The sequence below is a fragment of the Aethalodelphis obliquidens genome, unplaced genomic scaffold, assembly GCF_003676395.1.
Source record: "Aethalodelphis obliquidens isolate GAN/ISIS:26980383/991018 unplaced genomic scaffold, ASM367639v1 scaffold6, whole genome shotgun sequence".
Taxonomy (NCBI): domain Eukaryota; kingdom Metazoa; phylum Chordata; class Mammalia; order Artiodactyla; family Delphinidae; genus Aethalodelphis; species Aethalodelphis obliquidens.
Window position 1 is genome coordinate 5,914,446 of NW_020837950.1, and position 26,679 is coordinate 5,941,124.

The window sequence follows — 26,679 nt, forward strand, 5'->3', positions numbered from 1 at the left end:
ACCAAGTTAAGATGAATGTCGGAGCTGACTGGGCTGTTCCTATATGTAGCCCCCTTCGTCCACCTATATGCCCCCTGAAACTCCCCTTTAAAATCTCTTGCCCTCTGATTGTCAGTGGGGAGTCAATCTTTGGACATGAGTCCACCCTCTCCCCCGGTTGCCAGCCACTGAAATAAAGCAAATTTCCTTTCCACCAACCTTACCTCTCGAGTATTGGCATTTGAGCGGCAAACAGTCAGAACCCGCTTTCGGTAACAATATTGTTGCCTCTGTGTCTGTGGATTGTCATCTGGTGAAGCTAGCCCTCAATTTCCCTGGTTTCCTGGAGATTGGCAAATCTTGCTCCCTCCTCCTAATTCCTTATTAACATTCAGATTCCCTAAAAAGTTTTCCAGGGAACAGGAAAACTGTCAATTCCTTATATGATTGTTGTACATGATGAATAATTGAACATCAGCATCTCCTACTCTTTCTCTGAGTAACTGAGAGGTTAGGATTCATAAAGCAAAAGTGATAGACTATCTGAAAAATTTTAATGCTGGCCACTTGATACATTTGTATTACTAGTTATATCAGAAAATAATGCATTTTACATTTCAGAATACTGGATGCAGGAAATAAATTTTTTAATGAATCTAACCTATGAAAGTTCTTACAGAAAATACTAAATTTAAAACAATGACTGAGACATGTAATTTCTATCCCTTTGCATAATCAAAGGAAACCATCTGTCTTCTAAATATTAACATGTATCTTCATAATTCACCTGTCACGGGCTGAAAGGGAGAGTTGGAGGTAAAGTTCAGAAGCCCTTGGGCATCACTGTGTGGATGAGGATAAAACCGTTCTGGAGGAGAGTTTTGTTCCAGCGTGTAGGAGAAGGTAAGCCAGTGTTTGTTAATATGCCAAAAACGGGACAAAGCAAAGACTGTTGGTGGAAGTTCTTCCACAAGAGTGATGTAAGTCTGCAGTATACAGAGGGTCAAGGTGAAATCAGACCTACAGTTTGCCAGTCTGCTAACTTCACAGTCAGGTGGGGACTTTTGTAGTTTTCTCACACAGAACTGTGGGCAAGGCCACATAACCCAACATTCTTGTCCTTAGCCAGTGCTAAGCGCACAATGATCACTTAAATCGGCTAATATGCTCTAAAGGGAAGGAGGAGTGAAAACACCAATCTCATTCTACAATATTTTAGCACTTTTCCTCTAAGCCCAAATTACTTTTGGAAAAAAAATGCCATTTTCAGCATGAAAGCTCTGCTGTTGCCACCCACCACAAGAAATCACTGTATACAGATTTTCAGTTCCTTTCACTGGAAAGATAATTGGGAAAACCATAAATGATGCTGTAGAGCTAAAACACAAGAAGAAAAGTAACAGCTTTCTGAACTGCAAAAGTCTGAAACTGATTTGAAGGGATACCTTCAAAGGCTGATTCATTATATACCAAAAAAAAAAAAGCTAGATTCTGGGCTTCCCTGGTGGCGCAGTGGTTGAGAGTCCGCCTGCCGATTCAGGGGACACGGGTTCGTGCCCCGGTCCGGGAAGATCCCACATGCCGCGGAGCGGCTGGGCTCGTGAGCCATGGCCGCTGAGCCTGCGCGTCCGGAGCCTGTGCTCCGCAACGGGAGAAGCCACAACAGTGAGAGGCCCTCGTATCGCAAAAAAACAAAACAAAACAAAACAAAAAAAAGCTAGATTCTATATATCTGGGTTTTCTGTGGCTCTTTCAAGTCATATAGACCATTTTAATGAATATGTATAATTCGTGGTTCTTTTATGTAGGAACTGGAGGCTGGAAGAGGAGGAACAGGAATGGGATCGGGGAGAAGGAAAAGAAAGGAAGGACAATAACAGTCACAATAATAGTGACAGCTAATATTAATTGAATATTATAATATAATATGAATATACTAAGTGCCAGATGCTGTGCTATGCCCTTGAAAGGCCTGACACCATCTAATCTCCACCAGTCCTATGAAGTTGGTATTACTGTTATACCCACGTGTGAAAAGAGAAGGCACCAACATTTAAACTACTCGCCTGCCTTTCCCTATATTCTGAAGTTTTGAAAGGAGAGGTAACTTTATATTCTAGTACTTGGTGGTTCTAGATTCCGTTCATTTCACTACAGGAATATCTTTAGGCATGAAAGAGGAGAGGAGAGTGGGGCTCCATCACCTTTTCCTTCCCATCTAACTTTTATCTGCTGTAGACATTCAGGGAGACTGCTCCTTCTCTAGATGTAGCCTTAGATCAATACAATGTTTATACCCGCCACTCTTGAAAAACTGAATTTCCCATTTATTAAATATGCATGCACAGTGTATAGATACAGTTTATTTGAAAATACAGCTTCCATCGCTGAGAGAAATATCCTGATAGTGACTTTGGCAAAAATAGAGGCTTCGAGAGGTGTTTTGGGATCAGTCAAATTTTTGACATTTTAGCCCACTTTTTTTTTTGCGGTACGCGGGCCTCTCACTGTTGTGGCCTCTCCCGTTGCGGAGCACAGGCTCCAGACGTGCAGGCTCAGCGGCCATGGCTCACGGGCCCAGCCGCTCTGCGGCACGTGGGATCTTCCCGGACCGGGGCACGAACCCGTGTCCCCTGCGTCAGCAGGCGGACTCTCAACCACTGCACCACCAGGGAAGCCCATTAGCCCACTTTTTAATACTTTTACCTTTTATGCTCTTGCTCCCTCTTGCTCTGATAAAAATAGCTTAGAAAATTTTGAGATCTGGAAATGATCTCCTAGTAACTGTCTGCAAAAGTGGGAATCATAGTCCCAAATAATAAATAATCACAAACATGCTATTCAGGCAGAGCTGCAGAGTCAGATGATGGCAGCTCCTAACAAGGCCAAAAACTGAATAAATTGCCTCTTGATCTCTCCACTGAGAGTAAATTCATGTAAATCCGAGGAAGCTGAGCTGCTGCTGCCACTAATCCACCATGTGTAGTGACGAATTTTATTAAGTGAAATACAAGAAAAGGAAAGATCCTTGCAGTAGCAATGTGCACAAAGATGACTGTCTTGGCCTAAGCGCTGAGCCCTGTGGCAGTACAGAGTGAGCAAGGCCAATTAGGCTGGCTCATCAGGCAGTGCCAGGGCAGAGAGTGAGGACCGGTGCTGAGCTGCTGCTGGAAGGCTCGAGAGCACAGGACTGCATCCACTCTGTGTGCATCGCTGGGAACGTGAAAAACAACCATTGCCCTCGACTTTGAGGTAACCTTGCTCCAGAAAAGATGGACTGACTACACTTGGAAAAATTCACTTTTCTCAAACTGAAATACTTAAAAGTCATTACCACTGAAAATTCAATGCTTATAATTTCAGGTGAATCAGTATGCTAAGTTCTTTTTCTATTAGGAGTTGCAAATTCAAAGCCTTTCTGGATTAAGCAATATAAGTAAACAATATTAAAAAATAAAGCTGTAGGGGCCTCCCTGATGGTGCAGTTGTTGAGAGTCCACCTGCCGATGCAGGGGACACGGGTTTGTGCCCCGGTCTGGGAGGATCCCACATGCCACAGAGCAGCTGCGCCCGTGAGCCTTGGCCGCTGAGCCTGTGTGTCCGGAGCCTGTGCTCCACAACGGGAGAGGCCACAACAGTGAGAGGCCTGCGTACCGCAAATAAATAAATAAATAAATAAATAAATAAATAAATAAATAAATAAATAAATAAATAAATAAATAAATAAATAAATAAATAAAGCTGTAGAAGTGATGGGGCCCACTGTTAACTGGAAAAGCCAGCTGCTAATTTATTTTTCCCCTAAAACAATACGCCAGTATCTACTAAAGTGAAACATAAAGGCCTTGCCCTCATCTCAGCCATTCTATTCCTAATCATATCCTAAGTAAATATCCAAGAAATATGACTGTATGTTCACCATAAGACATTTAAAAGAAGATTTATTTATAATTACCAAAACCTGGAATTAACCCAAAGATATCCACTTTTTTTTTTGAATTTTATTTTATTTTTTTATACAGCAGGTTCTTATTAGTTATCCATTTTATACATATTAGTGTATATATGTCAGTCCCAATCTCCCAAAGGATGTCCACTTTGACATAGAAAAATGGATAGAAAGTGTGGATAATGGATAATTAAAATGTGGTCTATTCATACTATGGAATATTACACAGCCATGAAAAAGAATGAACTACTGATACATTCAGTAATATGAACAACTCTCGCAGATATGCTGATTTGAAAGAAAATAGATGCAAAGGGTTAATGAGTATATGATTCTGTTTATGTAAAGTTCATGAACAAGCAAAATCAGTGGATGGTGCCAGAAGTTAAAATAGCAGTTACTTCTTTGGATGGAGTATTGTTTGGGAAGGGTTACAAAGCATGCTCTACGGTGCTTAAAAATATTTACTATCTTGATCTGAGTGTAGATATATGGATGTACACGTCTGTAAAACTGCTTCAAGCTGAACATTTGATATTGGCTTTACTGTATGTATACATATTACTGTATGTATGTCATACTTCAATTAAAACATTAAAAAATACTTTATGACAGAACAAAACAAAATGATACAAATAAAATAAAGGCTGTCCCAGACAAATAAAATAGTCTGCGCCACAAATTTGGTTGCTGACCATGAACTTATATCCCCAACTAATGTTTCTTAATCTCTTCTCACCATAGTTGAAGACTAAATGTCCCGTCTTTTAGTTATTGTTTCCCCTTTTGGGGAAAGAATTAGGACAGCAAAAAACTGGTATTTATTTAATATTTATATTGAGTCTTTTATTCTTTTTTTTTGCATGTTGTTTAATCTCCACATATATGTGAATTTTCCAGTTTTCTTCTTGTACTTGATTTTTGCTTTCATACCAATGTGGTTGAAAAAGATGCTTAATATGATTTCAATCTCATTAAATTTATTAAGACTTGTTTTGTGGCCTCACATACCATGGAGAATGTTCCATGTGCACTTGGGAAGACTGGGTAGTCTGTTGCTTTTGAATGAAATGTTCTTTATATATATCTGTTAAGTCCATCTGGTCTAACAAGCCTTTACTCAATATAACTTTATGTAAACATTCCTTAGCATTGCCATAGTTCATACACTTGTTATTTCATACTATAGCATTTTATTAATATACTCTTTACTTGATTATCCCATTATTCTTCAGAACTTAGAATATTTTCAATTTTTCATTCAAAATAAACAGATCCCCTTGGTTTTCCATTCTTAGCTTATCTCTTTAGGTATATTCTCTGAAGTAGAGTTATTCAAAGGCCATAAGTGGATTCTCACAGTCTGTTTTAATGCCATCTTACTTCTGAAGGGCTGGCTCTATTCACGTTGTCATAGGCAACTGATAAGCTACTGTTCTGTATTTCTCATTCATGCACTATTTTTGATCATATATTAAATAGAATTTGTGTACCATATATATTAACCTCAGTTTTCTCTATACTTCGAATCATGAAAGGTTGTCAATTAATTATGTTTATCTTTTATGTTTTCTGCATCCTGCTATTTTTATTTCATGGCATTTTGCCTTACAAAAAGTTTTCTTTATATGTACAGGCATATATATTTTGTCTCTAATAATCTTCATTTCTTTTTTGTTTGTTTGTTTTGTTTTTTTAAATGACAAATACCTTTTATATATATATTTAAATTTATTTATTTATTATTATTTATTTTTGGCTGCGTTGGGTCTTCATTGCTATGCATGGGCTTTCTCTAGTTGCGGCAAGCGGGGACTACTCTTTGTTGTGGTGTGTGGGCTTCACATTTTGGTGGCTTCTCTTGTTGTGGAGCATGGGCTTTAGGCGCATGGGCTTCAGTAGTTGTGGCCCACAGGCTCTAGAGTGCAGGCTCAGTAGTTGTGGCCCACAGACTTAGTTGCTCTGCAGCATGTGGGATCTTCCTGGACCAGGGCTTGAACCCGTATCCCCTGCATTGGCAGGCAGGTTCTTTACCACTGTGCCACCAGGGAAGTCCAACCTTCATTTCTTAAATGGACTGAGTTTCTCTTCCTTCTGTTATCATTTAAGTATGCTATTGTATTTCCTTCTATAGTTTACAAAATAAATTACAAGTTTTTTGATTCAGTTGTTATTTATTGTAATGTAAAATGTGAAATGAGTCCAAATAAATTACCCTCCATATGAATATTTAATTATATAAAAAAACTACAAAGTAATATTACCCATTGCTATGTTAATTTTGCTGAAATGCTCATAAAAGAATCAATGTATTTAGTGACCACTTAGAGGGGTGGGATAGAGAGGGTGGGAGGGAGACGCAAGAGGGAGGTGATATGGGGATATATGTATACATATAGCTGATTCACAATGTTATACAACAGAAACTAACACAACACTGTAAAGCAATTATACTCCAGTAAAGATGTTAAAAAAAGAATAAATGTATTTAAAATCTTGATTCTTATTCCATTGAACATTTCCTCCTAATTTTTAAAATCTAACAACATGTGGAGTTCTATTACAATATTAAAACATTTTGTAAAATTAAGAAGCAATTTATCATCAATCATCTGTGGGTGACTTTGGATGTCTATCTATCTATCCATCCTCTACCCTCTATCTATCATCTATTTTCTTTGTTCTTCTTGTTACCTGCCTATGCATTCATAGATTAATATTTTGAAGGTAAAAGTAAGGGTATTTGCCTTAATATGTCTTAGGCTATCCTATGGAACCTGGAATTGCTATTCTATTGCATTTATCCATCAAGTTAAAGTAGTATAACTTAATTACATTGTCTTCCAAATTGAGACTTGTATCTTCCATTTTCTTCAGTCACAGTGAACTGTTCTTTGCTCTGTTTCCAAAGACCTTACTCATAGTTCTCATTTGCAGGTTCTCAATGACTGCTGCTTAAGGATGGACCAAAAATAGAGAATGTAGTAACATCAAAATTTATGACCAAATATAGATATGTTCATGGAGTGAAAGAAGAATTTCAACTGTGCATGTGGCAATATCAAAACACATTCTCAGATCTAAGATGTTAATGTGGTAAAGGGAGAATTTTTCTTCCTTTTCAAATGCTCTGAATTAGGTAACATAAGTGTAAGCCAGCAATTTTACCATCAACAAAGTCTTATAAAACAGAAAAAGCAAAGAAAAATTTTGTAGAAGTAGAAAATGGACTTCTTTCAAAAATGAAGCCAAGTAATTAAGTAGAGCATTTCTTTTTGAACTTGGAGAAGCAAAGCAAACCTCAAGTGATGGAGTTTCTGCCATATTTTAGAATGAAGAAACATTGCATTATGCTTTGGCACCTTAAGTTTTATTATGTTCTTATGAAAAACTGCATAGTTAGCCTTCACTGCTAAAACCAGTGAAGAAGATGTTCTATGGTCAAAATGGTCTTATTATTTATTAGGTCATACTTCAAGTAGTACTTTGTAGCAACCATAGGTTTCAAAAAGTAAATATTTCTGGGAAAAAAAAGAAGACAATGGAATTTATTCTTCAAGACTGCATTAGTAATGTTAAATGCAATTTCTTGACTGGTCATTAAATACTCTTATCTGAGGTTTATAAAGTATAAATGTCTAATAAACTCACTATCCGCACTATTTGATACCATAGCATTTTTTTAAATTGAAGTACAGCTGTTTTACAACATTGAGTTAGTCTCTGGTACACAGCAAAGTGATTTGGAATATATATATATATATATATATATATATATATATATATATTCTTTGTCAGATTCTTTCCCATTATAGGTTGTTAAAAGATATTGGTTACAGTTCCCTGTGCTATACAGTAGGATCTTGTTGTTTATTTTATTTATAGTAGAGTGTATATGTTAATCCCAACTTTTGGGATTAACCATCCCACTTTTTCCCTTTGGTAACCATAAGTTTGTTTTCTACATCTAAGAGTCTGTTTCTGTTTTGTAAATAAGTTCACTAGTCTCATTGTTTAGATGCCACATAAGTGATATCATGTGATATTTGTCTTTGTCTGACTTACTTCACTAAGTATAATATTCTCTAGGTCCATCCATGATGCTGCAAATGGCATTATTCCTTCTTTTTTATGTCTCAGTAATATTCCATTGCATATATATATATATATATATATATATATATATATATACACACACACACACACATCACATCTTCTTTATCCATTCATCTGTCAATGGACACTTAGATCGCTTCCATGTCTTAGCTATTGTAAATAGTGCTGCTAAGGATACTGGGGTACACGTATCTTTTCGAATTATGGTTTTCTCCAGAAATATGCCAAGAGTAGGATTGCTGGATCATATGGTAACTCTATTTTTAGTTTTTAAAGAAACCTCCATACTGTTTTCCACAGTGGCTGTATCAATTTACATTCCCACCAGCAGTGGAGGAGGGTTCCCTTTTCTTCACACCCTCTCCAGCATCTATTATTTATAGACCTTTTAAGGATAGCCATTCTGACTGGTGAGGTGATATCTCATTGTGGTTTTGATTTGCATTTCTCTAATAATTAATGATGTTGAGCACCTTTTCACATGCCTGTTGGCCATCTGTGTGTCCTCTTTGGAGAAATGTCTATTTAGGTCTTCTGCCCATTTTTTTGATTGGTTTTATTTTTTTAATTGAGCTGTATGAGCTGTTTGCATATTTTGGAAATTAAGCCCTTGTTGTTTGCATCATATGCAAACATTTTCTCCCATTCCATAGGTTGTCCTTTCATTTTGTTTATGGTTTGCTGTGCAAAAGCTTATAAGTTTGATTAGGTCACATTTGAAAACATAGTATTTTTAAAACACCATAAAAAGTAACTAGCATGTAATTTCTAAAAGGTACTACATATCAGATTTCACTTTTTAGATTTGTCAAGAATCTTGTACATAGACATAGATAAATTAATACTATCTAGTGGTGTGAGTTGACATAAACGAAGAAATTACTGTACAATTTGGTAGGTTGGCACTTACATATATATAAGGGCTAAAAAGCTCTGAGAACTTAGAACAGGAGCAACTGACCATTCCTTGAATAATAAGAAAATGCTCTATTGAGAAGTTACATGCATCAGGAAAAAGACTTGGTTTAAAAAAGTAAAATCCTGAAAAAGTTTGGATATGAGTGGGGAGTTAAAGAAGTTCAGTCTCAGTTGTACTAAGTGTTTCACAGAGTGGCAAAAAATAATGCTAGAAAAGGGTTGGGCCAGACTGCAAATCCCCTCACATGTGAAAGTGCAGAAGTTAGAATTTTATTCCAAATTACTGAAGGTTCTACGGGTTCAGTGATGTTTTTGAGTAAGAGAGTGATGCCATTAGCTTCATTTTGTAGGGCAGTGACTGGCGGCAGTGTGGAGAACTGTCAAGAGTAGAGAGAGACAATGAGAAGAAGATGGTATAAAAACATAAAAATGGAGATGATAATCTGAGTTATGGCAGAGGAAGTGGGGATGGAGACAAGAAAAGTAATTTGAGAAGCATTTTTGAGGTAGAATATGAAGAATTTGATCACCCATGGAATATGCTATGAGGAGTTGAATTTATCTGATGTTTATCTAAAAGATAGGATAGATGTGGGTACTCATATCGGAAGTGTATTTTGCTGGAGATGGAGCAGCCTTGCAGGAGAAGCTTAAGAATTCCATCTTGGAACTTACAATGTGCATCAAGTGCTAAATCTGAAACGCCTGCGGGGAGTCCAGATGGGGATATGTGTATTACGTTTGGGGTTCAGATGATAGATCAGAATTTTAGCAAAAAGGTGATTTTAAAGTCACAAAAGTAAGTGATCATGGAGGGCTCAGATAAGAGGGTTGGTATAGAAACCTGGAAAAGATTAACAGTTGATGGCACAAAAACAGAAATACAGATCAATGGAACAGGATAGAAAGCCCAGAGATCAACCCACGCACATATGGTCACTTTATTTTTGATAAAGGAGGCAAGAATATACAATGGAGAAAAGACAGCCTCTTCAATAAGTGGTGCTGGGGAAACTGGACAGCTACATGTAAAAGAATGAAATTAGAACACTCTCTAACACCATACAAAAAAATAAACTCAAAATGGATTAAAGACCTAAATGGAAGGCCAGACACTATAAAACTCTTAGAGGGAAACATAGGCAGAACATTCTATGACATAAATCACAGCAAGATCCTTTTTGACCCACCTTCTAGAGAAATGGAAATAAAACCAAAAATAAACAAATGGGACCTAATGAAACTTCAAAGCTTTTGCGCAGCAAAGGAAACCATAAACAAGATGAAAAGACAACCCTCAGAATGGGAGAAAATATTTGCAAATGAAGAAACAGACAAAGGATTAATCTCCAAAATTTACAAGCAGCTCATGCAGCTCAATATCAAAAAAACAAACAACCCAATCCAAAAATGGGCAGAGGACCTAAATAGACATTTCTCCAAGGAAGATATACAGATTCCCAACAAACACATGAAAGGATGCTCAGCATCACTAATCATTAGAGAAATGCAAATCAAAACTACAATGAGGTATCACCTCACACCAGTCAGAATGGCCATCATCAAAAAATCTACAAACAGTAAATGCTGGAGAGGGTGTGAAGAAAAGGGAACCTCTTGCACTGTTGTTGGGAATGTAAATTGATATAGCCACTATGGAGAACAGTATGGAGGTTCCTTAAAAAACTAAAAATAGGACTACCATATGCCCTGAGAAAGTCATAATTCAAAAAGAGTCATGTACCACAATGTTCATTGCAGCACTATTTACAATAGCCAGGACATGGAAGCAACCTAAGTGTCCATCAACAGATGAATGGATAAAGAAGATGTGGCACATATATACAATGGAATATTACTCAGCCATAAAAAGAAACCAAATTGAGTTATTTGTAGTGAGATGGATGGACCTAGAGTCTATCATACAGAGTGAATTAAGTCAAAAAGAGAAAAATAAATACCGTATGCTAACACGTATATATGGAATCTAAAAAAAAAAAAAGGTTCTGAAGAACCTAGGGGCAGGACAGGAATAAAGACGCAGACATAGAGAATGGACTTGAGGACACGGGGAGGGGCAAGGGTAAGCTGGGACGAAGTGAGAGAGTGGCATGGACATATATACACTACCAAATGTAAAATAGATAGCTAGTGGGAAGCAGCCGCATGGCACAGGGAGATCAGCTCGGTGCCCTGTGACCACCTAGAGGGGTGGGATAGGGAGGGTTGGGAGGGAGATGCAAGAGGGAGCAGATATGGGGATATATGTATACCTATAGCTGAATCACTTTATTATACAGCAGAAACTATCACAACATTGTAAAGCAATTATACTCCAATAAAGATATTAAAGATACTTGGAAACTTGGATACAATATTTTAAAAATACAGTGTGCTGTAATTATGACCATCATCAATTTGTTGCCATGGAAAACCTTGATTGAAACTCCAACAGAGTTGAACATGGATACAATGCTGAAAGCTTGTAAGAAATTCTAGTTTTCTTTATCATGCCTGTGTCTGGAAATAAAGTCTGACAATAGGCTCTATAGTAAACATAAGTGTCTGCTATTATGTTTCAGGCATGTAGCAAACATGGTTCATGTACTCAAAGAGCTCACAATATTTCTCTGGTCAATATGAAAGGCTAATCCAGTCCCTAAAATCATTGGATTTGTCAGTCTCCAGGGCTTATACTTCCCAGGTAACTGTTGCTTTGTCACTTTGTGTTGTTCAGTAGTAAAAAGGACCATATAATAGACTAATTTCCACTGCCTTCCAGTAAATTTTGACTTCTTTCTAAGTACATTTACATTAGTAAGGAAGTGATTTATCATCATAAAAGCAGAACATTTCCAGCTCTTAGTGATTGCGTCATAGATTTCTAGACCATTGGTGACTATTAACATGGCTATAATTATTTCTTTCAACCTCCTTATTTTACAGATGAAAGAAGTGAGGCCCAAAGAAATCAAATGACTAACACACAGCATTGCTGTGATTTGAGTTAAGCATATGATATTTCCATTTGCTGACAACCATGATTCTCTTAAAACAGCTAATTTATTTTAAACGTCTCTTATGGGAAAAAAAATCAATTTTACTAAACATCATGCACCGTTGTTTTAACATAAAAGGCCTTAGTTATTAATAAATTGATAGGAATCTTCCAGGAGCTTCTGAAGCCTCACCAATGCCAATGTGGCTCTAGGATGGAAGAAAGGATTGGGATTCAAGAAATTTTGCTTCTGGTTCAGCATTCTGCTGCTTATCCCTAGCTCTAGAGATTCTATTTTTTAACTGTAGACTGAACTGGTAGGTGCAGAAGACTTTAAGGCTTTTAACCTTATAAATCCAGCCCCGCTAAGAGGCCCAGTCTGACAAAACCCTCAAAATGAGGGTCCATTATATGGAATTGGGCAGCCCTTTGGCTGCCTTCCATTGGATATTCAGAAGTTATTCCTAAGACAATAAAGGACAGATTCCAAATAACGGCCCCCATTTGAGGTCTTTTAGAATGTCCTCCCCTCCCACAGTAACACAAATGGGTTCCACTGGAAGTTCACTCATCAGCATACAATTGGTGAACACTCACAGTGTTCCACGTGTTGTTTTAGACATTGGTATTTCTAACCAACAGAATGGAGACCTGTCCTCTCATTGTTATGGGATGACAGAGACTCAAGAGAGAAAATACTCCGCAAGTTCAATGTTAAGCACTGGTATTCATGGTTTCTTTGATTCGACCCATGAAACTGTGTCCCTGCTCAGCTAGCTTCCTTCAAATGATATCTCTCTGCTCAGGTCAGAACTAAATCTGTGTCATCATAGTCACTGAGCTTTTAGCTTCTCCAAGGGGGGCCACTGAGTATCCTCTCTCTCCCTGCTACTATATCTCTCCAAATCCCCCTGTCACTGAGGTTCTTGAGGTCCTTCTTATCTCTGTGTATAGATTTGGGTGGTTGTTTGTTGGAGAAGGTCATTGAGATGACATGACTGCTGGACCCAGGCATTCAGAGGCTCCCCACCCCCTCTCCATCCTTGAAATGTATGTTCTTCTCACCATTCCCATAGTAGGAGCCACTTCAAGGATGCAGCCTTGAGAGAGCAAGGTATTGTTGAGACCATTTGGACTGAATATATGACTGAACCCAGTTAAGGCCTCTATATATACTTTTAAGATTCTGGTGGGCAGGTGCAGAGATCTATTCATCTTGTGGCCACCCAAGACAAGCTTTGTAAGTAAGTTCCCTTGCTTATTAACACTGCCACTTACCAACCTGGAGTGGTCTGCCTCTTTCTTTTTTTGGTCTCTCCTTGCTCCATGTATGGGGGTCAGTTTCAGATATCAACCAGGAAATTTCTGATTTTGTGAACCAACATCTTTTTATCACTTTCCAGAGGTATCCATAGCATTGTGCTACTGGCCATGGTTTATGGAAAGATACAGTGGGCACCCCCTCCAGCAGCATTGCCACTGCCCACTTCAAGACTCAACTTCCTTCTTTCCTGTCATCCAATCCTTCCCCACACCACATACTCATGTAATTCATTGGTAGCAACCTCTTTCTTTTAGTTAGCCTCAAGGCTAAAAAAGTAGTTCTTCAATGAAATATTTGGGTTTTCAATTTTTTATAGCAATTAATAATATATTTCCTAAAGAATTCAGTCTTTATTATAGTGACAATAATTTGTTTTGTCAAAAGTTACCTTCAAAAGGTAGCACAACCTAAGCAAGTATCACTTGTAAAGACAGTGTATTAGTTTCCAATCACTGTTGTCACCAATTACCACACATTTGGTGACTTAAACCAACAGAAATGTATTCTCTTACATTTCTGGAAGCCAGAATCCCGAAATCAAGTGTTGGCAGGACCACACTCCCTCCTGAGGCTCTAGTGGGGAATCCCTTCCCTGTCTTTTCTAGTTTCTGGTGGCTCCTGAAGTGAAGCATTCCTTAACCTGTGGCCCCATCACTCCAATATTTGCCTTTCTCTTCACATTGCCTTCTCCTCTGTGTGTGTCTGTCTCAGAACTCCCTCTGTCTCTCTCTTATAAGGATACATGTGATAGCATTTCAGGCCCACCTAGATAATCCAGGATAAGAAACTTCTCTCTAGATCCTTAATTTAGTTACACTGTTTGCAAAATTAGATGATTTTCACTCTTTTGCCATATAAGGGAATATTCATAAGTTGGGGAATTAGGAAGTGACTGTATCTTTGAGGGGGCATTACTTGCAGCCTACCATAGACATTATGGTTACCAAAAGTCCATTTTTGCTTGGACATACTCTTTTTCTTGCTATCAATCAATACAGAATTATTTGATACTTGGGTCACACCAAGCAATCAGTAAATTGTACATACCTAGTGCACGTGGTACAGTCAGTGCCACATAAATATTACTTCTTTCTCTATGCCCTTTCCTTGTCATGCATTGGGCCTTTCCTATTAAATAAACTATTACAATACTGAATGGGCTTTCAGCAAGAGTTTCATTCATTCATTCAATTTCTTTTGGCAAACGTATTGAACATCATACATATGTCAGGTTTGAGTCAAGCACTTCAAAACATTTAGTTCACTTAATTTTCTCAAAAGTCATTTGAACTAGAGTTCAGCATAGTGATTAAGATCTAGAGTTTTGAAGTCAGACAGACTGGGTTTAAATCCTGGCTCCACCCTTTAGTAGCCATGGGGAAATTATTTCACCTCTCCAAGTGTCTTTTTCTTCATCTGTAAAGTGGACATATGAATATCCACTTCACCAGCACAGTGCGTGGCTGTGCTATATAAATGGTGACTGTTGTTATTATACTCATTTGGGGAAGAAATTGGGCTCATTTGAGGGGTTAAATAATTTGCTCAATCTTACACAGATGAGTCTGCCTTAAAGCCCGCACGCACTGTCCACTGTTCACTGCATCATGCTAGAAGAATCTAATTATAACTCAACCTCACTGATAGAATGTTTCTGTGGGTTGCAGTCCAAGGACAGAAAGAACCTATATTACATAATATTATATAATGTCACAGAGTTACGTAAATATCTCTGGTGAAGGATAATTCCCTTAAAAAAATACTATCAGACACTGGTCCCTGAATTAAACACACATTAACCTCAATTCTCTCCTTGTGTGTAATGTATTAGAGTTTTTAAAGTCTCTTTCTGCTCTTCTTAATCTCCTTCATACTTCCTCCCCTCTCTCACCCACCACACTATGGGCACATACATGCTGGCAATAAGAAAGTTCTAGGTGTGTCTCCACTTGGACTAGGCTTGTAAGACCCACTACACCCGAACTGTTGATACCTAAGGCACAATGTAATAGAGTTAAAAAGTGTGTTTGATATTTTCCATTTGCTCCTCCGGACCCAGTCTCCACCCTTTATCTGCTCCCTTCCATGCCCCAGGATGCTACCCTGTATGAACTGTTCAGAGGGCTCCATGCCCCTTTGGGTTCTTTTTGCATCTCGTTAATGAGTGGCAGCAGCAAGAGGTTGGAGGAGGGCATGAAGCCAGGGTATCTATTACTCCAGCTCTCTCCTTGTGGGCTCCCCCAGTTGGCGGTCAGGTGGCCCTCTTATAAAGCCACTTTCTCCCTCACCTCATCCTTCAAGTTTAAGGGTCCTCACTATTGCTAGTCCCAGGCACTGCTCTATCTACATGCTGGATTCCTTAACTCTGCCTCACCTTTGAGGAATCCCTCAATTAAACTCTATGAATAACCGACTTTGAATGTGCCTTCTGTTTCCTAACCTGGCAGACACAGGAAGTTTGAATATTATTTAGGGGTTGGCTGCTCCAGAGGGTGGAGCAGGGGCCTTGGATTTTCAAATGACTTCTAGACCTGGAGAAAGATCCTCCAATTCCCAGTGTTCCCTGGTTTGAGATACAGCATAATAAAGCCATGGATATGACAGAGAAACATGTTAGCTCAGCCCTAAGCCTGAATCTGAAAAAGGTTCTTGGGCTTGAGGTGGGAGGAGAAATAGTGTAAAAAGATTTATCATAGTGAAAACACTATGGTGGGAGTAGATAAAATTATTCTGTTCAGTTTTTTTTCATTAAATACCTGGTCCTGGTACCCTCCCTAAGAGCCTGGATCAAGCGTGCTGTTTTCCTTTTTCTTTTTTTCAGGTATTAGAGTGGAATGCTTAGGGGTAAAGAAGCTTGCGTGAATCCCCCTAGTTTGATTTCAGCTCTACCACTTACTGGTTGCATAACCCGAGACAAATTATTCAGCCTCACTCAGACAATAGTTGTTATCTCACATTGGCCATTAAGAATAAGAGCATGAATCCATGTTGTAGTGGATAAGTGTGCATCACACAGATCTTCCTTTAAGACCAAAGGACTCATCTACAGGTCCCTCTCCAGGAATTGATCTTCAGTGAAATGAACTGGGTGGCCCAATTTCTGCCCCTTTACCAGGGGCATCTAATGACTGCTCAACACCGTGGGGAGACACAAGGTGAATTCTGAAAGCTCGTGTAACTCCGATCATCCTGTGGAATTAGCCGAGGCCCCTCTTGCCACTGCCCTACAGATCAACTTGCCCCTCTTCCCAGTCCTATTTTATGATATCATGTTAACCAGCGACAAGTAGCGAGTACTTTGAAGACTTTTGTAAGACACATACCCTCCAAAGGGTGAGTGACAGACTTACAGGTATCCGGGGAGCTACCACATCAGTGAAGTTTTAAGGGTCTATTAGTCTAGAATGCAAGGACATCCCCTCCAATGTAAAAGGGATTATTGCATCTCACATTTTTCACCACTGAGAAAGAAGGAAAATACTTGGTAGTCTTTTCTGCATTCTGGTAGCATATTCCACACATGTGGGACCCATAGCCCTTTTTCTTCTCTCCAATTTCTCCCTTCTGGAATGGGAATGTCTCTCCTATGCCTGTCCCATCATTGTATTTTAGAAGCAGATAACTTGTCTGGTTTCATGGGTTCACGGCTGGAGAATTTTGCTTCAAGAAGAATCCTGAGTCTCTCCCATACCTGATTTAGATACTATTTAGATGAAATTTTGGACTTAGTGTTGCTGGAATGGGTTAAGACTTTTGGGCTGTTGGGATAAAAATGAATTTATTTTTCATGTGAGAAGCACATGAATTTGGGAGGTCCACAGGGTAGAGTGCTATGGGCTGAATTGTGTTACATCCAAATTCATATGTTGTGGCCCTAAACTCCCAGTACCTCAGAATATGACTGTTTTTGGAGGTAGGGTTTGTAAATAGGTAATTATTTTACAATGAGGCTGTTAGGGTGACCCTAATCCAATCTTACTGGTATCCTAATAAGAAGAAGAGATTAGAATACACACACAGAGAGATATATGTGTACAGGGGGACAACCAAATAAAGATGTAGTAAGAGGGCGGCCACCTGCAAACCGAGAAAGGCATCAGGAGAAACCAAACCTGCCAACACCTTGACCTTGGACTGCCAACACCTTGACCTTGGACTGCCAACCTCCAGAACTGTGAGAAAATAAATTGCTGTTGTTTAAACCACCCAGTCTGTGGTATTTTGTTATGTCAATCTCAGCAAACTAAGACACCCTCTCTCTTCCAATTTGGGCACTACGGGGATACAAAAGCCCAATCCCATTGGTTTGATTGAGGACAAATCTAAGCTCAGAGCCATCTCAGTCCCAGGGCTCCATGAGCTGAACTAATTACTCTGTTGCAACTGAATCTGTAGTCAGATTCTGGGTAAGAAGTCAAATTTATACATTTCCAGGGCTACTCTCGTTACCCAGGGATGGACAACAGTGCAGGGATTATATCCATTCATTCAGCACCTGCTTTTAAGCCTGGTACCAGGTAGTGTGGATACAATGGGGAGTAAAAGAAGAAACATTTCTACTCACAAGAGTTTACATTTCAAGAGTGGGGAAATAGACAAAAAAAATAAATGAAATGTATTATATTGTCAGATTGAAATAAATACCATGGAGAAAAATTATTTAGTGAATATGCAATGCTGGATGGTGAGGATTATAGTATACTTGGTACCAGGCTTAATTGCAGGTGTTGAATGAATGGGCATAATCCCTGCACTGTTGTCCATCCTGGGTAGTGAAAGTAGCCCTGGAAATATATGAGATTGAATTCTCTCCCAGTCCACTGGGATGGGGGTTTGAAGTTAGATTTATCCTGATTCAAAGAAAATAAAATACTTGATAATATTTGATAATTAATATTTGTGGTCGTATATTCAGACCCACTGCATAAGCACTGACTTGAAGAAACTCCTGTGGAAGGGTGAAACATATAATGTTTGCATGAACTATTAATTTGTGCTGAAAGAGTTCACTGTGATTAATGGAGATAATGAGAATTTAAAAGGGCAATGATAACCATACAAATGGAATCAGATTCTATTTTCTAGCGTCCCAAAGAGAGCGACTTTTACCTTCACTTCACCTAACCTGTGTTTTATGAAGATTACTTAACCTCCTAGAATTAGCACAGAATTATTAATTCTGTGCCTAAGACACCTAGAATTGCTGCAATTAACTTATTGTCCTACCCAATTCTTCAATTTTTCTCACAAGAGAAAAGAGATACCTGTGAATTTGAACTTTGCTAAGGAAAACAGGGAATACGTCTCTTCCATTCTGAGTTAAATCACACAGAACTAATCCCATCCCACACTTAAAACAAATTAAAACATGGAAAACAACTGTCAGTACTTCTTAAATTGTTATGGGGACACATATTTGCCTGAAAATTTGATATGAACACTATGCATGAAATCTTTGCTCCCTCAAATTTGCATCTTCACACAGTTCAGTCTCCAGTTCCAGGGGCCGTGGACTCCTGGAGCCTCTTGAGCTGGGGTTGAGAACCTCTGCTCCAAAGTAATACAAACACGCCAATGTTATTTTTAAAAACAAAAAGAATGGAAAGATCAAGGAGATGATCTTATTGAGGTTATGGTAACATAGAGAACTTTCACTAATGAGAAATGTCTCAAAGAAAAGGAAGGGCAGGCTGGGGTTTTGTATAGGGTCAAAGATACTCCTTGACCAACCTTGAATTAGGTTCCTCTGAGCCCTCTTCTCAAGTAGACCCTTGACCTTTGCCTTCTGTGTCTGTTATTGTTGAGCCTAGCATTAGCAAGAATCCTGCTAAGTCAGCTAAGTGGAATACCCCAACCTTGATATCAGAGCACCACTGATATCTGATCAAGTCCCTCATCCCCACCTTTGATGTATAAGTCATTGTTTTGCTTTTAGCAAGAATCCTGTTAGGCCAATTTTTGACATGAATCCCCCTACCCTTGATGTTTCCTCTTAGCAATTTTACATCTGCTGATCCCCTCACTCTACTCCTTGGCTACAAATCTCCATTTCTCCTTGTTGGAGTTGGAGTTGAGCGCAATCTCTCTCCCCTATCACAATAGAGTTGACTCCTATTGCGATAGTTTCGATTAAAGTATTGTTTTAATAGTTGCAAGAATTTTTTTTCTTTAACAATAGGCAGATAAAGAAGGAATCATCTGGAGTCTTTTGGGAGTCATGGGAAAGAGTGGACAGTGAGTCTTATTTGAGTCACATGGGGAAGGGTTCTTTGTGACTGACCATTTCCTGGAGCAAAAAATGGTGAGGGGAGTTTGGAAAGCAAAAATGGTGAGGGGGAGATTTCTCAATGACTGTTCTTTTCTGGGAGCACAGGTCTCAGGTCCAGTTCAATATTTTCAATTTATGAAGTCTTTAAATTGTTGCTATGAGAATTCAACTTTCAATACTACCAAGTTTTATAGATTTAGCCAATTGATGAAGAAATTATGTGGAGATTAAAAAGAGTCTTATATGTTCTCCTCAAAACTAGGTGATAGTGACTATAGAGGAGAGATTTATAAGAAATTTGTTATGGATTAGGACATCACTTCTTGCTTTAGTGGAAAGGAAATTCCTGTCAGAGACAAACCTCTCAAAGCTTTATTGTCTATGGTTTTTCACCCTTCTCCATTCTCTGTAAGAGTTGACTTCCGAACATCATAGGCCAAACATACAGAATATTAAAAGAAAAAGGAATCCATAACCACGTGGGCTAGAACCCCAGCCTCCTAGACCATGGGCACTTTCTTATAAAGAATCCTGAAGTTCCAAAGTCTACAAGTCTGTGCTTGAATGTTCCAAAAGTCATGTCCTTCTTAATTCCCTTCATAGCTCTTCCTTTACACAAAATAAGTAGAAAAACACATCAATCTTTAGTATGATTTGTAGTTGTCAGGCTTAGTATAAAAGAATAAAAAAAGTCAAAATAAAGAAAAATATTATAAACAGTTTATAAGCAAGATATTAAATAACAGTTCATTAGTATGGTCAGATATATATGTACATATTTTATTTCACAATGTCTTTCATCTACCTACCTTCCAAATTCAATTTTTGGAAAGGCAGTACTAGGTTTTTCTTCCTCCTAACTTTATTGTGTATGCGTGCACATGCATCTATAACAAATGAAAAATACTAGTGTAGGCACTGCTGGAAATCCTATAGTAAAATAAGACATTTTTAGTTTTCATAATTTACAATCTAACTGAGATAGGAGTTAAGGAAATTAAAAACAAAACTCTTACAGTTCAGAGAGGTTTGGCTTACTGTTACAGATAGAAACAGAGAAAGAAGAGAGAGAGAGGAGGAAGAAGAAGAAGAAGAAGAAGAAGAAGAAGAAGAAGAAAGGGGAAGGGGAGGGGGAGGAGGAAAAAAGGAAGGGTGGGTGCAGTCTGCTGCAGAAATGCTCCCAGTGGGGATATCAGAAGAATAAGCAATTGCCTTGGGGACATTGCTCTTCCTTGCCAACTATGGGAAACGTGGGCAATCACATTGCTTACGATGAGTGTGGATGGCAAGATGTCATTTGATTTCATTGAGGATCTAGAAGGAATGTATTCTAACATGCAATGTATGAGAGGAATAACTTATTTAAGATTATGTGGAGTATTTGCAAATAAACTTCAGATTTCTTTGAAGTATGCAATTTTAAAAAATCTTCTTAAAACTACAGACCTGAGGAATATGGAGGCTGTATAAGTTATCTATTACTTTGTAACAAATTACTACACTAGTTAATGGCTTAAAACAACCACCATTTTATTTGCTCACAATCTGTGACTCAGCAATTTAAGAGGGTCTGAGCTGGGCAGCTTTCTTATTGAGTGTCCTGGAGTGATTTACGTGCTGCAGTCATCTTGTGGCTTAACTGGCTAGGTGGTCGAAGATGGCCTCATGCACAGGTCTGGTGGTGGATGCTGGCTGTCTGCTCATCCCTTCCTCTCTAGCACAATAGTCCTGGTTTCTTCACATGGTGGCAGCATTTTAAGAGTTCAAGCCCTAATGACTAGCACTTTTCAAGCTTCTGATTGCTCCATATTTACTAACGTCCTGTTGACCAAAGCAAGTCACGTGGCCAAAGCTGGAGTCAGTGTGAAAGAGGATAACACAAGGATGGGGATACAGGCAAGCAGGACTTAATGTGGGACCATTACTGTAACAACACACCACAGAGGCACATCTAGTCAAACCTCATTATTCATAGATTTTGTATTTGTGAACTTGCCTACTTGCAAAAATTTATTTGTAACCCGCAGATCAAAACTCACAGTGCTTTTGTGGTCATTTGTGGACTTGTACACAGCAGAGAAAAATTTGAGTTGCCCAACACGCATGTTCCCAGCTAAGGTTGAATAAGATGATGAGCTGCCTTCTTGTTTCAGCTAATACTGTAACCAAGTGTCTTTTTGTAATATATTTAGTGTCATATTTTTCATTTTTTTGTGTTTCACTGGTGATGTTGCTATTTAAAATGGCCCTCAAGTGTAGAGCTGAAGTGCTGCAAGAAGACTGTGATGTGCTTTATAGAAAATATAGGTACGCTAGATAAACTTCATCCAGGCATGGTTATACTGCTGTTGGATGTGAGTTCAGTGTTAATGAGCCAACAATACACATTCAAATGGTGTCTTTAATCATCAATGCACATTAAATAAGGTTACTGCTGATTGGTTGACAAAAATGTTGTAACTAGAGATTCACAGGAGCCTAACTCGGTATTACTTCTAGGATCAGTGACTCAGTGTTTGCTAACTGGGTGTTTGTAGAACTTTATAGAACGTAACTACCATGAACAATGAGAATTTACTGTATATCAGTTCCTATCTATTGTAGTTTAATGGGCCTATATTATTTCTAGGAAAAGTTAAAGAAAATCATAAGCCACTCTTGATAAATTAAGCAATAATGGAAAGGATCAAGTGACAAGCCCAAGGTGAACTGAATTAGTTCAATTCCAAATCAGTTTGATAAATATTTATCAGGCATTTATATAAATTGGGCAAGGTAGTGTCATGAGTAGGTGCTAGGGCTGGGGATAAAAATTTGAACACTTGGTTTCATCCTAAAGAAGCTCAGAATCTAGTAAAGGAAGTGAGGTAGTGGGAAATGTGATTTGGGCTTGAAAAGAATGTTTACAAAGTATTAAGGAAGCCCAGAGATGAGAAATGAATTTCGCTGGTAAAATCAGAGCAGGATTCATGGAAGAGATGATATTGAAATATGGATGGTATTTTGATAGACAAAAATGAGGGGAAATGAGATTTCTTTTTTAAGGAAAGGAACATCGTGAAAAAAAGATATGTTGGAGAGGGGATAGGAAGTTTGGAGCACTTGGAAGGGGAGACTGTATCATGAAGTCCTAGTGCAGTGGTTGCATCAAAGGTGGTAACAGCTACAATTTATCTAACGTTTCATACCACTTTTTAAGCATGTCATATGCATTATTTCATTTTAACCTCACTACAAAAATGATGAAGTATAGTATTGGTATCATTTGAGAGGTGAAGGAACTGAGGCAAAGACAGAGTAAGTAACTTGCCTAAAGTCACAACACCCTTCCCTCACATAGTCCTTTCCTATTTCTCTAATAAGTCTAAGCTCACTCTTGACATTCTTGCCAAGGGTATTTGCACGTGCTAATCCCTCTCCTGGAATGCTCTTCCCCCAGCTCTCAACCCAAGTGTCAGCAGCTTAGACAGGCCTTCCCTGAACAGCCTATCAAATCTTGAAACGAATTATAATGACATATATTTATATATTATATACTTGTATTTGTCTACTCAGTCATTTATTTATTCATTTACTTGTCTGTCTGCTTTATTCACAATTCTATCCCCTGTACCCAAATAGTAGTAGAACCTCTTGGCACATAGTAGACCCTTCTTGACAAGTATTTATTGAAAGAATATGCAAGTTCTGTGAGAGCAGGAACCTTGTATTCTTGATCACTTGTGTATTTCCAGCTCCCCAAATAATTTCTGGAACATTATAAAGAGCTTAATCAACACTTATGGCAACAATGAAGTAGTAGAGCCAAGATTGAAACCAAGTCTCCCTAACTTTAGAGTAAAGCATATAACCACTAGTCTGTTGTGGTTACAGATGCATGAGGTCAGAAAAGATGAGTTGGCTCTAGATCGCGAGGGGTTTTCAATTCCATATTTAATAACTTCAGCTGTAATACACAGACAACTGATGATTTCTGAGGAGAGAAGTAATCTAATCAGAACTATGCTCTGATCAAAAGTTCTCTTTGGCAGTAGTTGGATTAGATGTAATAGGAGAGAAGGATCCACAAGAGGGTCGGGAAAAGAGCTAACAGCCTATTATCATAAGAGCCAGATAAAGAGATAAAAGGGGCATTAGAACCCCAAAGAAGGGTGAGAATTCCACAGACATTGGAGAGTATTCATACAGAATTTGTGGATGAGAGGTAGAAGAGTAAAGGAATAAGAGATAAACATGAGGTTCCGGGCTTATCTGAATAGCAGGCTCATGATGGCATTTACTGACATTGGGAAGACAAGGTTTGAGGAGGGATTCAGGATCTGGGGTGGGCATGCTTATTTTTGCTGCTTGTAGAACCTCTAAGGAGAGAGAATTATTAGGAAGTAGGAAATTCAAGAGAAGCTATGCTGGGGGCATAGATTTGGGAAACATCTGTCGAGAGGCAGTTAATGAGACCATGATTATAGATGATCTGTCGAATTGGAGCAATTGCAGAAGAGCATAAAGGGTATATGTATGAAGAATGCCTTCACTGAACAGAAGGAGCAGGAGAAGGTGAAATAGAGGCATCAAAGTAGTGTCAAGTTATGATACTGTCCCAAGGAAAGGGTGTTTGGATGAGTAGGAGGTCTTTGAAAACCATAAAGAAGCGGGCTTAAGAATACTGGAATGAGAGGTCAGATTGCAAGAAGTTGAGGAATATTTGGTGTCTACGAAACAAGATGGCATGGTAACTCAATGGAGGAAGTTTTTTTAGCAGAGGAGCTCCTTCTGACGCATTGCTTGAAGATATGTTTTGTGATTTGGGGACAGAGGAGAATGAATAACATAATGGGCAGATTTGGGAAGTGGAAAGTTGGCATGACAGAAATTGAAGATTATAAAGAATTCTATGTTTCTGATGAGAGCAGTTCTGACATGACTGATCATGAAATCTAGGCTTGGGTAGGAAGATAAGTAATTCTTGATGGATGTTATAGTCTGAAAGAACTGAAAGAGATCCAGATCAAAGGCACACTGGAGATGAGGAGTAGATTCAGTAAGATCAAGAAACAAAGAAATAAAAACTATAGCCTGAGGGTTGACTCAGAGAGGAGACTTTCTCAGGTTTTGATTTTGGAAGTAGAGTAATTCCAGGTATGTTGATGTGTGTATAAAATAAGATAGAGGGGGGCTTCCCTGGTGGCGCAGTGGTTGAGAGTCCGCCTGCCGATGCAGGGGACACGGGTTCGTGCCCCGGTCATGGAAGATCCCACATGCCGCGGAGCGGCTGGGCCCGTGAGCCATGGCCGCTGAGCCTGCGCGTCCGGAGCCTGTGCTCCGCAACGGGAGAGGCCGCAGCAGTGAGAGGCCCGCGTACCGCAAAAAAAAAAAAAAGATAGAGATGACAGACACTAGATTGAAGAGCTTGAGGAACAGGGTTTAGGGAAGGTTACAGCATAAATGTTGAAGTTATCAAAGGACCAACATTAAAGACCAACAACTGAGAGGGAATTGAAGGGAGGACCACAAGCTAAAAATGAACGACACTGAGTCCGAAAGATTTTACAATGGCCCAATTGTAATGAATGAGTTCAGGCATGATTGCTTACAAGGTTTACAAGGCAGTTAATAGAAGCAGGTGAGAGGAATAAAAACAATAACAAAATAACTTCTTTCCGTGCTTTATATTTACATCCATGGAACATATAGCTCAGGCTAGGTACTTCTGTACCTAACTTCTGCAGGGAGTGTCATATCTCACATTTGATATAGTGGAACTCTGGAAAGCTATGACTGTTTTCTATTAGCTTAGCCAGATCCTTATAAAATTATGTTCAGTGAATTGAACTTTAATATTATATCATCAGATTTGAACAGTCACCACAATTACACAATGTACCATAAAATATTTTAAAGTATATTTTTTATCAATACTTACATGTTCGATTTCATCTGATACTGATAAGAATCCCACAAATACTACTCTTCTTTTTTTATAATTTTTAAAAGACTTTATCGGAGTATAGTTGATTTACAATGTTGTGTTAGTTTCAGGTGTACAGCAAAGTGATTCAGTTATACATATACATATATTCATTCTTTTTTCAGATTCTTTTCTCATATAGGCTCTCACAGAATATTGAGTAGAGTTCCCTGCTCTTTTTTTTCCCCCTGCTCTTCTTTGTTTTTTTCCCTGCTCTTCTTTTTAAAATGAGGAAATGAAGCAGAATAAGAGGTTGTTAAAAACTTTCCAGAGATCACTCAGCTCATTAATCACAAATAGTACCAAGTCTTAAACCAGTTCTATTGACCATAGACTCCACTTTCTTTCTACATTAACTTTTAAAGTAAAAGAGTGCACAGTGATAGAAGTTTCCCTGTGCCGAGACATGTCACGTCTATAAAAGCCACGCTTTTCTATGAGAGTAAGAGAAGCAGATGTGAAAGCAAGTAATCCAAGGACGGAAATGAGGAAACAGAGAAACATGCGAAAAGTTCCTGTGATTTGATTATAGAAGCAATGCTTGAGCTTTAGCGTTCAGACATGGAATGTGTGGTGTCCACGGGTTGCTTCTAAGTCATGTTTCTGGGTAAATTCTAGACAGTGGCATAAGCTGGGAGAAGATGTCTACGAATAGTATCTCCTTCTTTCCTTTGGGGGTTATCTCCCAGGGGAGGTCTTTAATTAGAAACTCAGGCCTCAGTGGGGTATGGGGTTCTGAGATAAATACTCCTTCTTGCCAGTTTTGGGTATAAAATAATATAAATTATTATAATTTATATAATTATCATAATTATATATCAGATATGAGGAAATATAGAGTAAAATAACAATCCTGTATTCATTCATTCTCCACATGAAATATGTAGTACTACAGAGTTGAAAATCCCTGTGTACCTGTTTTGTATCACACTGCTATTCTTCATCCATTCCTGGAATTGGTGTTTATCACTTTCTAGACTGTCTTCATTTTTTAAGTTATACATTCATAAACTATATAAAATAATTAAAAAATTTGTATGAATTGCTCCATATTATACATATGCTTTACAATGATTTTTAATAATATTTATACATATTGACATCTGTAAACCTAGCTTGTTTATTTTATCTGCAGTGTAGTGGGTTTTTGTATGATTATATC

General features: G+C 38.4%; 1 protein-coding gene across 3 annotated transcripts in view; it reads right to left on the bottom strand.

Annotated features, from left to right (window-relative positions):
• GABRB1 (gamma-aminobutyric acid type A receptor subunit beta1) overlaps nt 1-26,679 on the bottom strand; it is a 394,887-nt gene that overhangs the window by 159,468 nt on the left and 208,740 nt on the right. The gene's annotated exons all lie outside the window — the stretch shown is intronic.